This window comes from Phoenix dactylifera, unplaced genomic scaffold, assembly GCF_009389715.1.
Source record: "Phoenix dactylifera cultivar Barhee BC4 unplaced genomic scaffold, palm_55x_up_171113_PBpolish2nd_filt_p 000460F, whole genome shotgun sequence".
NCBI lineage: Eukaryota > Viridiplantae > Streptophyta > Magnoliopsida > Arecales > Arecaceae > Phoenix > Phoenix dactylifera.
Genome location: NW_024067887.1, coordinates 256,612 through 272,483, shown reverse-complemented (window position 1 = coordinate 272,483; position 15,872 = coordinate 256,612). Strand labels below are relative to the sequence as shown.

General features: G+C 37.6%; 1 long non-coding RNA gene across 1 annotated transcript; it reads left to right on the top strand.

Moving 5' to 3' along the window:
* Positions 1–4,964: 4,964 nt before the first annotated feature.
* Positions 4,965–5,386, top strand: LOC120106099. The gene is made up of 3 exons (XR_005508336.1): positions 4,965–5,019; positions 5,102–5,168; positions 5,314–5,386. It is a non-coding gene; the product is annotated as an uncharacterized LOC120106099 (long non-coding RNA).
* The last annotated feature ends 10,486 nt before the right edge of the window (positions 5,387–15,872 follow it).

The following is a 15,872-nucleotide window of genomic DNA, read 5'->3' as shown; positions in this document are numbered from 1 at the left end:
TGTTGTTCGGTTAGTGTAGGTATTCTCTTATGGCTTTGATCCAAGAATCTGCCAAATAAAACTTGAAAAGTTTAAATTTTTAAATAATTTTGAGATTTTAATTTGCTGATGAAAAACCAAAGAACAATATTTGGTGTTGTTTATGTCAGTAGTTCTTTCTCAAATGGCTATACTAATTTTTCTGTAGTTATTATGTATGTCTATCTATTTTGGAGTGTTTCGGATGATAACACAAACTTTATGTTAAAGACAGAATATCTGGAAGTGATATGAAGCAAATTAAGATGGAAAGTTCGTTGTACTAGTGCATACTACCCTATACAGGGCGTAACATATCGTACCGATATTGAATTGATAGTCTGTACAGGGGGTGTACTGAGTCTCCATACGCTGAGTTGACGATATTTTATCAGCATGGTACTAATATATAGTTTGGGACCAAGATTGCGAATCTTGAACAAGAGTTTAGTATTTTTTGTATCATGTCCCATGATATGATGCAAGTGGATTACAACTTCACCAATTTATTGTTAGATATTAGTTTCATGGAACAGAGTACTCAATGCTCCAGTTGTACATTGATGGTTTGGTAGTAGTTTTTGATTGTCCAGTGGGAGGTCCTTTGCCAAGATATTGCATTTGAAGACCCTAGATATGTATGGGCTTGGTTCATCGAATGACCCGTACAACCAGTGCAATTTAGTATGCAGGCTTTGGCCCGATAGCTGTGTGCAAATCAGCTTGGACTTGTGGAATGCATACATGTTCTTTAGGCTCATATCCAAGCTATAGCTATGACTAGATGTGATTAGCCTAAAGGTTTTTATTTAGTTTAGTCTGTAGCCCTTCTTTTTTATTGAAATTGAGTGAAGACTTTTTAGCAAATGTTTTTCTTTTTTTTTTCCCTAAAATTATTTACTGCATGGTACAATATCAGTATAAAATTATGTACTGTATAAAATTATATGGTGACTGGTGCCCAAGTCTTCATCTTTTGTTCCCTTTATAAGTCCAAACTGGGGTAAATAAGTGATTGATGAGATATGATTTATATCCTAATCTTTTAGGATCTTAATTTGTGTGACATTAGTTGATATGTTCTGGAGATCCACTTTCGAGTTTAAGGAGTCCTTTTTAGTGTCGAACTATATTGAAACTCTAGTCATAATAGATGAGTAATTTCTTGAGGAGCAAGTATAATAGTTTTGGTATCTATAAAGAGTGTTTCAGAGTTTCATTTGGAATATTTTGTTTGAAAAAGATTTTGGCCATGTTCAGCCCTCTTGTTTCCTATCTCGTTCCCCTCTTTTAGATTTATCTTTATCTCTGCTAATATTATCCCTGGTTTTCCTCTACTAAATCTCACTATGAAATCTGCTAAATGAATTTTTGTTATAGGAGTACTATGGACCACCAAACAATTGACAAGCTCGTCGAAAACTTTTTCCAGACCTTTACCTCATCTAAGAACCTAAACAGAAAGTTTTGGTACTTTTTTTAATTTTATAATCACAAAAAAACATTTATCTACCTTGGTTTTTGTTAGCAGGATGATAAGGTAATTTTTATCATACAGGAGATATTTTTCCAAACCCTTCAGCCCTTTTGTACATTGTAGTCCATCCTCAGTCCTGCATCACTTGCTTTTGGCCTTTTAATGAAAGGACCATGCTTTGTTTATTGGATAGGTCCTCTTAATGCTTTCAATACCTGCAAGTTTAGAAAAGTTGTATTTTATATTTTGAGGAACATGTTGTGATTCCTTCTACCTATTTCTAAGGAATCGGGATGGTAAGTCATGTATTAAAATTTTAGATTCTAACTGTCTCGTTTGGTGTTATAAACATCATGCATAGCATCTCTAATAAAAAAATAATGACGTTCTTATCATAAAGAGTTTAACATTCCATTATGAAGCTAACCAAGGTTGCAAATAGTCCAATTTTAACTCTCGAGTATGAAGAAGTGATGTTCAGGCCAAAGCTTTCCAAGATTTATTTAAAAGAGTACTTATAATCAGGTACGCCGAATTGGGTACCGATCGGCGTACCGGTGGTGACATGGACCAAGGCGGTACCGGTTTGGGCCGTATCGAATCGGTACCGATCCGGTCCGCCGCATGCGCTGCCCGCATTTCTCCACATTTTTCCGCGTTTTCTCTGCGTTTTCCCATGTTTCCTGCGTTTCCACAGGCGAGGCCGCGCACACGGGATGCGGAATGCTCGCGACCATGTCTTTTTCTTTTTCGTTTCTTCTTTTTTTTTTCTTTCTCTTCTTCTTCCCGATTCTTCTCCTTCCTTGTCCTTTCTTCTCCTCTCTCCTCTCTTCTCCTCTCTTTCCCCCTTCTCTTGCGAGCAAGGAAGGGCGAGCACCCCGTCGAGGATCACTCCGACGAGGCCCCGGTATCGGTAAGTCGTCTTCTTCTTCTCCTCTTTCTCTTCTTCTTCATCTTCTTCCTCTTCTTTCTTACTCTTTCTCCATCTTCTTCTTCCCCATGCGTGCGGGCGCGCTGCCCCGCGCATACTGGTGTGAACCGGTCTGGTTCGCATCAGTGCGCACCGGGAATAGGGGCTGGAACCGTTTTCCATAGCTGAACCGTACCGGTTGGCTCTGGTACCGGGTACGGTACGTGCTGAACCGGCCGGTACGGGCCGGTTCAGCATACCTTGGTTATAATGCATGTGCTAATGGTTGTGGCTACCGCTGAAGATTTTAGATATAGGATAAATTTTTAACAGGATTTTAACATTAGTTTATGTGCCAATATATCTTCATCATGATTGTTGTATATTTATTTGGTATATTACATTATTAATCTAGGTAAGCTTGAATTTTGCTCTGGCGAAAGAAATCACCCATTTTTGGATTTTTGGGGATGCAGGATTCTTGCATACATAAAATCATGGAAATTCCAACTTAAGGAAAGTTTCCCCCATGTATTCAAGTTCAGTAATGTTAGGATTCTTTTTATGCTGGCTTACCATAGTTTAAACATCAAAGGAAGAAATCTAATTAGAGTAATTATGAGAATTGAAATTGGGAAATGTAGTTGCAGATATTTCTAAACCAGGCTAGTCTGCCGATCCCAGGCGTGGCCAGTGTTCAACCATATCTGTGACTTTGTAAGGTCTTTGTGGTGCTGAGTGCATTTGGAACCAATCATTCTGTACTTGTAACATGCAGTTGGATTCTCCAGATCTTTCTAAACCTGGATCTTGGGTTGGTGCATATTTAGTTAGAAACTAAAACATTGGCTTTGGTTTTAGTTCTTTATTATATGGATGCTATATTGCAGGTTTTGCTTTCCTTGTTTGGAGATATGTTTATGGAATTTAACCTGCTCGTTTTGTGGCTTTCAAATGCTGTTCTATGAAGAACTTTGAGCTATTGCAGACTTTTCATATAATTATGTAGTGGGTTCCATTGCTGTTAATGCGATAAGTTGATGCACCGCAAATTTTATCATTCCAAAATAAATATAAAACTTTCAAGATATTCCCAGTTGCAGTATATTGCGAGAAGAAAATGACATTTGACCCCCTAAAGGTCACCCGAGGAGGGTGTAAACCTGGTTTCCTGTGAACGTCTGACAGCAGAATGACCTTCTTGACCCTGAAAGACACCCCAACCCTTGTGAACTGGATGTGATGCAATTACATTCTTTTCAGGTAGCTTCTGGTGGACATGTAGTAGTGCTCCAGTGATTTTCACTAGATGTGTTTATACCTGTATGTTACTAGGTGCTTTCAGTTCCCTAAGGAAAATTGATATGAGAGTTAAAAAATCATTGATGTGTCACCTTTCTTAGATACTGTTGGTATATCAGATGGTTTTCGGATAAATGATTAACACTGTCATATTTCTATTGTAATATTTGGATGTTCTGATGGCAGATCTGTTAGAGATTAGAATTAGGTAAAGTTATGGAAAAAATGGAGAAATTCAGTTGGAATGAGAAACAAGGTACTGATGATAAATGATATATTAAGAACTTACTATAATGCAACATCTGCCTTAATAGGTACTCGTTTCAGAATCTAGAAGAATGGAGGCCTAAGTTCATCATGCCAAGAGGGTGGAAAAAGGATCTAGAGCTCGTTGCTAGGTGCTTTCAGTTCACTAAGGAAAATTGATATGAGAGTTAAAATATCATTGATGTGTCACCTTTCTTAGATACTGTTACACATCATATGGTTTCCATACCATGATTAACACTGTCATATTCTATTGTAAGATGGTTTCCATACCATGATTAACACTGTCAATATTTCTATTTGTAAGATTTGGATGCTTCTGATGGCAGGATCCGTCAGAGATTAGAATTAGGACACATCAGATGGTTTCCATAACATGATTAACCCTGTCATATTTCTATTGTAATATTTGGATGTTCTGAAGGCAGATCTGTCAGAGATTAGAATTAGGTAGAATTATGGAAAAATTGGAGAAATTCAGTTGAATGAGAAACAAGGTACTGATGATAAATGATATATTAAGAACTTACTATAATGCAACATCTGCCTTAATAGGTATTCGTTTCAGAATCTAGAAGAATGGAGGCCTGGTTCATTGCCAGAGGGTGGAAAAAGGATCTAGAGCTCATTGCTGAAGGCATATACTACAATGATCTGATTTGTGCCTTTTCTGTGTATTTATAAGTTATTGGATTTGTCGAATACAGATTAAATTTTTTCTCATGTTCTCGCACCCTGAGCATCAATGAAATTTGGAAGCTGTGTAGAGTTTTCCAATCTATCATTGCTAGGCCATCTCCTTTTCTCCTCCTGCCTTCCTTATCCGCCTACTGATTTGATCTTGTGAAAGTGCTTGAAATCCTTTTCTTTAATGCTTATTTGGGCCCCTGGATCTAGAGTCCGCTCAACTATTGTGCAGTCTCTCTTACGCATTTTAAACACAAATTTGATGCCAAAATACATTATTTAAAAATTGCATTGCAGGCTGAGGTGCGACTGGTGCCCTCCACTTAAGTGGCTCGATACTGGGATCCTTGCCGATAAGGTATGTTTTCTTGTATCTTATTTGAATTATGGATGTTTCATTTTTCATCGGTCTTAGTCTCATCTCCTTGTAAACAATTTAGGGTAAGCCCGTCAAAGACACCTGTGCGGCCACGGGGTCCTCGCCAACCCATGCATTGAAACTTTTAGGTCCATGGACATGGCTTGATAGCACTCTTATATATAATACACATAATATAAAGGAATTTTAAGGTATATCTCTTTTTGGTTTATAAGTTGTTTCTATGTTTTTTTTTTTACGTTTTGTACCTTTGGCATATCTTTCTATGTCTAGGGGGATGGATTGTTCTTTTCTGGCACATAGAGTTGGTTGGGACGTCGAGGCTTTGGACATTTATGAGTAGGCAATGGAAACAAATATCCCCCCGGATATCTATGAAAGAAACTGTTTTCAGTTGTCCGAAAAATCTTGCTGACTCTATAACCCTTGAGTTCTTGCTGGAAGAAAGCTTTTCTGGTTGGCTTCTCATCTATTACTTCTATAGATTATGAAAGGAAAGCTTGCATCCTGCTACACCTACCGGCTTTGAAGTTCATGAACTTTCCCTGGATAAATTTTTACGTATCTATGAAGAATACCCTCTCCTCAGGCATTGTGGATTAATTTATATACCTATTTCACGATTAGGGACCTCATCAGTGTGAGAATATTGTTTACCGATCGCTGATCCGCTGACCTCCATCAATGCTTATGTTGAATGAATTCTGGTATTGGTCAGAAATTGCCACTGTCCATGATTCACATATAGGTTAAAGCTTAACAGTTCTGGAACCAAAAGGAATTCAATAAAATTTGCAACCCTAGTTTTGAATCCGTTCTGGTGTTTCTTGGTCTCTACTGCAAAAAAGGACTCAAGAGAGAACTGAGAATAATAGTACCATGCAGCTGTTGGAATTTTTGAGAAATGGCCTCAGGCTATTTAGTTAGGTTCTAAACATTAATCCTCAGATCCTGTATCAAGGACCTTGTTCTTGACATGTAAATGTAAAGGAAAAAAAAGGAGAAAAAAGAAAGAAAGAAAAAGAAAAGAAAGAAAAGCCTTCCTCAAGATAGAATTGGAGCATATGCGAGAAATCCGTACGCCCTGTTTGCTAATAAGCCCCAAACAAAGTTATCAACCGAGCTCCTCTTCCATGATTGGCTCCAACTCCTTGACAAGAAGGCAGACTCTCTCTTGCCTGCACGCATGACCACGGGCGTAGCCTGCCACCTCCCTCTCCAAGCATCCTTCGATGATTAGCTGCCCGATCTCAGCGTCGCTCCTCTGCGAGGCCAGCTCCTCGAACTCCTTCGCTGTCATCAGAACCTTGATCCGGCGGCGAGCCTTTCGATGACTGCAAGCTTCGAACTAGTCCTCGAGGCTCCAAGGGGTGAACCGGGATTGCTCTTACCCATACAACCGGCCCATTATGCTCTCAAGATCTATAGCCTTCTGGAATCAGTTCACAAATTTCTGGGCAATAGAAAGCATATAGTAGGGATGGGTGGTGCCGGCACCGGCAAGGAATGGATAACCATGAGAAAGTTTCGGGCGGACGTGACGCATGGAGGCTTCCTTTGCGTCCGAGAACCGCCTTGATTGTGAGGACACGGCACACGAGCTCGCGGGTCTTCGGGCTATGGTTTCGGTTGGCGTTCTCGTGCGCCTGGTGACAGATACCTGTGCAATCAGTGGGGGCTTTTTCTATTTGTAACGTCACATCTTGCAAGAATCTTAGACAACTCATTCTAGTATCTGACGGCTTTCGGGTTATCACTTGTCTGCATCCATATTAACCATGGAGGATGAGTAGCTGTAGAATATCCCTTGTGGTGCAGTAGCTGTTGAGAACGAGAAATTATATCCTACACCATATGTATTATATAAGTAGTGCACTATAAAGATACATCAAAATGAGATGAGCAGGCGGCAATTTTGGAGCCCTACAGAAATCCGAGAGATGTGATTTGGTGTGGTGCAGTACCATAAGTACCTTTATGGTGTATGTATAGAATATAATTTGCCACGAAGGAGTGCGCATGCTCTGACCCATTATTCTAGCACCATGCAAGAGAGTCTACTAATCAAGATGGTCAATGTCCGAGGTGGACCACATATATATTACTCTACATGTTTGCATCTAAAATCAATATTTCAATAATGGCCGGGCATCTCTAATTGATATGGCCTCATCAGAAACAATTTTCTCCTGAAGGGGCACTTTTCGTCCAATGTGATTGGGGCTGGGTATATTCTTGTGGGAAATAGTGGTTTATAGCCATTGTAAAGGAAAAACAACAAAATTTTTGCTAAAATAATTATCCAACGTATCAAAAATTAGTTCTATAATGGCATGTAAATTTGGTTTTAAATTATATATTTATGTTTCTTTGGAGGGATGATGGAAATGTAAAAATCCAAACTATCATTCACTTTTTATAAGGAACTTAATAGCAGGTTATGAAGCCCTTATTTCTAGATGTGACAAATTGAGATGTCATCGGGCTTGACTTGACATAATGCCAATTCTAACATTGTAATTGAATTTTGATTTCTAGATACTTTTTGTAGTCTACGTTACGTTCAATTGTTTGGATTTTAAATTTGGATAGTCTATCGTTAATTTCAATTGTCAAGTTTTTTTTTCAAGGGTTGATATGAAGTATGCAGTCTAACTCTTAAAACATAATGGAATCTTAATGTCAAGTTTATGAGCATATGCGGTCATATGTTCCTAGCGTTGGAAGGGCATTTCTTAATGGGTCTTTTGGATCTCAATTTTCCATGCATCTCTTCGTCACAGAAACACCTGTTTCTTTTCAACCCTTCCTTACAACCTCTAAGATCCTACAACTTGTGTAAACCCTATGCAATATGAAATTATTTATTTCTGGTTCTACACGTAACTTTTAACTTTGACTTTACATAAGAACTTCATGTTTCCATGCAGGTTTACTGGGTAATGAAGATTGCTACTTGGAAGCTTTTAAAGGACTTTCTATACGCTGGAGATACATCGTCAAAATTCACCAGCAGTTTGTACAGTAAGTGGGGCCATTAAACATCACAAGATGGAAAACTACTTTACGTTTCAAAATTTGCAGGATTTTTTAGGAGTTTCCTTAATCTCTCTTAGTTAAAAAAAATTCAATTACTCCCTTAAGTCCATTAAGTGATGCAATGTTCCCCTTCATCCCAATGGCAAATGGTGAAACTTCTTAATGGTGGATTAGGTGGATCACAGGGCTTCTCTGCAACTAGGGTTTCTGCTGTGAAGTTGCATGTCCCTGTTGCAATTCCTCTTGTTATGCCCCAGATGTTTGAGTGAAGTTGCTTTGTTTCTTTGTTGCAACCCTTTTGCTGTGCACTTGATGGTCTGAGCTGCAGCAAACCTGTCCACACATCAATTCAATTCAATGATATAGCACAAACTGTTGAATTAAATTAAATTTTTAAAATTTTGAAACTATTAATCCGGCCAAGTGGCAAGCATCCGTACACAAGCAAGAAAGCAAACATGAAAAAATTCCAAAGAAAGCAAACCATGACAAGTGTCATGCATCCGGCAAGAGTAAGAATGGAAATGCCCCTCAGGTGAAGGTATGAACGGCCAAGATGCAATAAGCCGAAGAATCAAAGAAGCACAAAAGACACGTTATCTCACGGGAGGGAATCTTCTTCTTTGAATGCCTGGCCTATATGGCTTGGGATTTCAAAACAATCAAAATTTTCTCTTCTTTCCAAAAGTCTAGATAAAAGGACTCTAGGGATTTGGGGAGAAATAAAGAAAATTTTTTTCTCATATTTTTTCTAAGTTTCTTTTGAGTATTGCTGAAGCCGTGACGTGCTCTTCTTTCTTCCCTGGAGGCGCATGGGGGAAGACGTGGTTTGTTATTGGGTCGTCGTATCTCTAGGAGATCTGTGCCAGCAGACCCGTGCGTGGGGGCATAACTTTCTGGGAACGTCAGCGTGCTTCGATCCACAGGCCATCTTCTCTCTTTTCTTCATTTTATTATTATATTGTCAGTTTTTTTGGTTTTTTCTTTATTATTGTTTTGAATATTAGAAATATTTAATTTTTCCAATTTTTTGTGTGTCTAGGCTAACAATCTAAAAAGTTATGTACTGTTACTGAATTTTAAATTGCTATTTATTATTATTTTGCTGATAATTGTAAATTGTTATATTTTAACTGTTACACATTTATGTAGCTTTTTTAGTACTTATTTTCCATGAAATTTTAGATTGCTTACCTCCAAGAGGTTTTATTTACCTCATTTGGACTTCTCCGGAGTAATTTCCAGATTCCATTCAAACGAAAATTCGAAATTGGTTATTTATAGGAGCTAGCTTTATTGTACTTAGGATAAATTGAACTATTCTAGTGATTTCTATTGGAATACGGTGTTAGAAAAAGCTTGTCAAAAAGGCATACATGCCTAAGAAAGGCTGGTACTTAAGTGAGCCAAGTGCTCCACCACCGATCTGAAGCTGATCTGGCTGTTATTCTTTAGATTTTCAATTAGATCTAAAGTTCAAATTAGATATCGGTGTAATAATTTGATATATACCCTTCTCATTTTTACATGTGTCAAAATTGTGTTAAGTACTTAATGGCTTCCCACACATCTGAAAATGTTAGTGCTAAATCTGAAAAGTTTGATGGTCAAAACTTTAGGAGGTGGCGGAATCAAATACGGTTCTTGCTCACCATCCTAGGCTTGATTTCTGCCATTGGTGAGAGTACTAAAGTCAATAATGGGTCTAACCCATTTGCTCTCCTTCCCCATTTGATTTTCAGCATGTGCCCTGCATGGGAGAAGTTTGAATTTGAATTTGAATTTCACCCCATATGGCTGATTAGGAAGTAGTTTCAATTATCCCGCCAACAAGCCATGTATGGTATATGAGTCTTAGGTCTATATAAGAGAGTCATAAACCTTTTGTGAGAAATATCTTTGATCATTATATTTGATTTTTAATGCACTTGACTTAATCCCAAAATCATAACTTAAAAATAATGACAAATGTGAGATATGTGTAGAGGCCAAATTACCTAAAACATCCTTTCATTCTGTAAGTAGAGATTTTGATCTCCTTGAACTCATATATAGTGATGTATGTGACTTAGGAAGAACCTCAAGGGATAAAAACAAATATTTTGTAACTTTCATAGATGACCTTTTTAGATACTGTCACCTATATTTATTGAAGCTAAAAATGAGGTCCTAAATAAAAATCAAAGTCTATAAACAGAGGCTGAAAACTAACCAGATAAAAAGATTAAAATCTTAAGAGGTGAATATGCCTCATTTGAGCTGACCCAGTTCTGTGAAGAACATAGGATAATTCATGAAGTGACAGCTTCTTATTCACCCCAATCTAATGGAGTAGCTGAGAGAAAGAATAGAACCTTAATGGATACGATTAATTGTATGTTAATTAGTTCAGGTGCACCGGAAAATCTTTGGGAGAAAGCACTAGTAATTGTATCTTATATCTTGAATAGAATTTCATTCAAACATAATGATAAAACTCCATATGAAATCTGGAAACATAGGAAACCTAACCTAAAATACTTAAAAGTGTGAGGTGCTTAGCTAAAGTAAAAATTTCAGAAAATAAAGAAAGAAATTGGATCCAAAATAGTAGATGCAATATTTATAGGATATGCAATTGAGAGTAATGCTAATAGATTTTTTCTCAAATAAATGAAATTAATAACAACACCATAATGAAAGCAAGAGATGCAATATACTTTGAAAGTATATTTCCTTTAAAACAAGGATAAGTGATCAAATAAATACCAATATAATTAGGGACTAGTTCTAGCAGAACCAGATTTAGAAAGAAGAAGAATAAACTGAACCTAGAGAAGTAAAAACTAGAGTTGAAAAGAACTTTGGAGAGACTACTACACATTCCTAATAGAAGACTCTCCTACTTCTTTAGAGGATCCTTGAAAATCTCTAGATGCCCTCTTATGGAAAGAAGCAATAGATAATAAAATGCAATCCATAATCCAAAACCACACTTGAAAATTGGCGGACCTACCCCCCAGGAATAAACCTATAGGGTGTAAATGGATCTTTAAGAAGAAACTTAGGCCAGATGGAACTGTAGACGATATAAGACTAGGTTAGTAGCCAAAGGTTTTACTTAAAAATCTGGAATTGACTTCTTTGATGTTTATGCCCCTGTAGCTAGAATCACTACCATTAGGATTTTTGTTGCATTGGCTTCCATTCATAAGCTGGTTATACATCAAATGGATGTTAAAACCGCTTTCTTGAATGGGGACCTAGATGAAGAGATCTACATGAACCAACCCGAAGGTTTTCATTGTCGCCAGATCAAGAGAAAAAGGTATGTAGGTTGATTAGATTCTTTATGGTTTAAAACAAGCCCCAAACAATGGCAACTTAAATTTGATGAAATAATCGTAACTAATGGATTTAAAATTAATAACACAGATGAATGTGTATATTATAAAAAGAAGAATAACAAAATTATAATCTTATGTTCATATGTAGATGATATTCCTAATTTTTAGAATAGACTTAGAAATTATTAATGAAGTAAAGACAATTTTTATCTCTAAAATTTGACATAAAAGATTTAGGAGAAGCAGACCTAATCCTTAATACTAAAATCATGAGGAATGAAGATGAATAACTTTTGTCCCAAAGCCACTATGTGCGAGAATATTCTTAAAAAGTTTCACTACTCTGATTGTCATCCTATATCTACTCCCTATAATCCATCTCTTCATCTAAAGAAGAACTTAGGTGATCCAGTCAATCAAAGCTTGTATGCCCGGATCATTGGTTTTTTAGAATTTTTTGCAAATTATACCAGACTTGATATTGAATACTTTGTGAACCGACTGAGTAGATATACTCACAATCCTAATAATGATCATTGGACTGCTCTAGAAAGAATTCTTAGGTATCTTAAGGGTACCATATCTCTGGGATTACACTATTGTGGTTATTCTGTTGTTCTGGAACGCTATAGTGATGCCCAACTGGATCAGTGGATACAGTTGACACCAAATTCACCCACTGGTTTTGTCTTTCTTTTAAGAGGTGCAGCTGTATCATGGAAGTCTACCAAACAAACTGTAGTGGCTAGGAGCACCATGGAATCTGAAATGATTGCGCTAGATACCACTAGCATTGAGGCCGGAGTGGCTTAGAGATCTACTGATAGATTTACCTCTTGTGACTTCACCATTACCTTCTGTATCTATTCATTGTGACTGCAGATCTATTATATATAAATGCAATCAAGAGAATGCAAATGTAAAAATGAATAGGCACTTGAAAGTGCGCCATAAATCATTGAGATATAAATTTAAAGAATAACTTGATTGCACTAAATTTTTGTAAGATCCGAAAAGAATCTAGCTAATCAGCTTACCAAAGGATTGTCTAGAACAGTGGTTCTAGAGTTATCGAGGGAGATGGGGCTAAGCCTATAAGTAAAGTCACCACGGTGGTAACCCAATCTAAAAAGGTTCAATGGGTAGAAACAAGCTAGATAGGTGACTAATGAGGAGCACTATTTATTTTTCCCATCCCTAGGGCAACAGTGCTTATAAAAAGCAAGGGTTAGGTTGAGTTTTTACTCTTAATGAATCCGAGACCCATGAGGCAGGGTACCTACTTGCTCGCACCCTTTTAGGATTCACCTATATGCGTGTAGTCGTGAGGTCGCGACTGTGGAAAGTGGGCTGTTTCCTAATAACACAATGAAGAGATACCTGCGCATGGCCATAAAGTGCAAACCCGTTTCGAGCATGTTCACGCTATATTATGTGTGCTGTTGATGAAATCTGAGCCATGGACCAAGGTTCAAGGCATAGTCCACCTTGGCTCCACAGAGGTAATCAATTGTCACTAAGTGAAGATTTCAAACCGAAAGGTGCCTACACCTATTACATAATATAAGATATCAGCATTTTATTTTAATTTTTTTTAATTTTATTTTGATTTTAAATTTTTTAAATATTTAATTTATGTGGGGGATTGTTGAATTAAATTAAATATTTTAAAATTTTGAAAACTAAATTAGTCAATGGCTAAGTGGCAAGCATCCATGCACAAGCAAGAGAGCAACATGGAAAAATTTCCAAAGAAAGCAAACCATGACAAGTGTCATGCATCCAGCGCAAGACCAAGAATGGAAAGGCCCCTCGAAGAAGGAAGGAAGCATGAACGCCAAGATGCAATAAGCCGAAGAATCAAAGAAGCACAAGAAGACATGTCATCAATCCATGGGAGGGGAATCTTCTTCTTTGACATGCCTGAGCCTATATAAAGGGCTATAGGGAATCATTTCAAAGACAATCAAAATTTTGTCTTCTTCCTATTCTAAGAGTCTAGATAAAAGGGCTCGAGGGATCATTGGGGAGAAAAAAATAATTTTTTTTTTCCTCATAATTTTTTCTAAGTTTCTTTTGAGGTATCTGCAAGCGTGAACGTGCTCTTCTTGTTTCCCTGGAGGCCGCACTGACGGGGAAGACGTGGTTCTGTATTGGGTCGTCGTATCTCTAGGAGATCTGTGCCAGCAGACCCGTGCATGGGGGGCATAAACTTTTCTGGGACAACGCATCAGTGTGCTTCGATCCACAGGACCATCTTCTCTCTCTTTCTTCATTTTATTATTATATTGTCAAGTTAATTATTTGCTAGTTTATTCTTCTTATTTATTGTTTTTGAATATTAGAAATATTTAATTTATCCAATTATATTTGTGCATCTAGGCTAACACAAACATGTTCACAAACAAAAACCTGGCATGCTTGATATGCATGGAAGTGGAATTGAGAGCTGACAATGAACTGAAATCAAAGGAGGAAGAACACTTGAATTGCAAGTTGACAATGCAAAGCAGCTTCAAATCTTTCAAACTGGAATTTATACATAACTGATCCAGGACTTTGGAATTAGTTGAAGAAAGGCTCCACAATGCATAATAGAACTGGAACCTGGCATTGAACTGAATCTGGCATTTTTGAAACGTAATTCTCCTATAAATGAACCGACACCGACTCAGGAAAAAAATTGAATGCAGATTGCATTCACATCACAATATGTGCTTAACAAAACCAAAAACATTTCCTGCCTCATTCACACCAATAAATAAGTGCTTAACATTGGTTCGGACACCATAATGTCAACGAAAGCATTTATTTCACATTCATTCACATCAACAAAACCTGTCAATTCAACGCTCCTATACACAATCCTTTTGTCATTTTGTTGTGAGGGGAGAAGAGGCAATTGCCTTGCATCTCCTTGAGAGGAGGTCTAAATCCCATGCGTAGGTGGAGGCACTTCTCCAATGCTCTGGATCCAGTATGTTTTTGACTAGGTGAAACCTACAAGCACCACCATAAATTAATCAAATGTATCATGATAATAGAGTTGGCTGCATTGCAGATCATGATGGGCGAGCAACAATTCAAGTGGAGTGTGGGCGCATTGCTGCATACCAGGAACTGGCTGAATGATATGCTCATAAGCCTTCATATAAATTGCCCTGTACTACTAATAAAGATAGTCATAAAGAAGATGGAACAATTCTCAAAGTTTGAAAAACCAATAGCTCAGGTGAATCGGCACATCATCCTCACATTCGGCAAGGATGATGCTCTGAGATCCATCATGGCGCAAAGGGAGAATATTCCTCCTGCTGCTCTACATGGAGACACAACAGAATGAGTTAGGATTTGACTTTTTATTTTTTTGATTCAATTGTACAAAGTTGGTTATTTGATTCCTTTGTAATGCTACAGACATGCTATATATATGGATACATCTGTGTACAAAACATACAGAAGGAATGAATTAACCATTCACAAATCCGTTGTTTATTCTCTCTTGCTCTGTTTCTTTCTCTCTATATTTCTCTATTTCAATGTATTTCTCTCATTGAAACTTTACTTTCACTCTCTGAACTTTTCGTTTCTGAAACTTTTCCTCCTCCTCTGTTCTAAAACTTAACATGGTATCAGAGCGGGGCTTGCGACTTACAATCCTCTCATCCTCTACATCTCTGCGTTATCATTATCACATTCTATTTTCTCCTAGATGGCTGAAAATCCCCGTACCACATATTCAATTGTTCCTTCGAATCCCTTTGCTTCTAGTTCTTTTCCTTCTGAAGATCCGAATAGTCCCTTCTTTCTTCACCATAGCGATAATGCCAATACCCTAGTGGTAACACCTCCATTGACTAGTTTAAACTACCTCTCATAGAGCCGATCCTTCTCTCTAGCCATTTCTATCAAGAACAAGCTTAGTTTTCTTGATGGAAGTATTCCCACTCCAGAAATTACAGATCCTCTATATGTCCCTTGGCTGAGATGCAACAACCTCATTCTTACCTGGATCTTAAATTCTATTTTGAAGGAAATTGCCTCCAATGTTCTATTTATCAAGTCTGCAAAGGAGGTGTGGAACAAACTCAAATCAAGGTTTGCACAACCAGATTGTTGCCCAAGGTGACAAGCCAAGAGGGGGAGGGGGGAGGGGGGGTGAATTGGTTTCTTTAAATTTTACTATCTTAATTTAGTCAATCGATAAGTGAGTGAAGTTAAAACCAATACACAATGCAAACACACAAGAAGTATAGTGGTTCGGTGCTCTCCTAAGCACCTACGTCCACTCCCCAAGCGACCCCTTGGGAATCACTATAATCCCGCGGATTACAGTTGGATTGTTTTCCGGGTTCACAATCCAAAACCTTTACACTTTGGTTTTCCGGGATCACCAAAAATCTATGTTGGTTTTACGGGCTCACTAACGAACCTTCACAATTGGTTTTACGGGTTCACCAATAAACC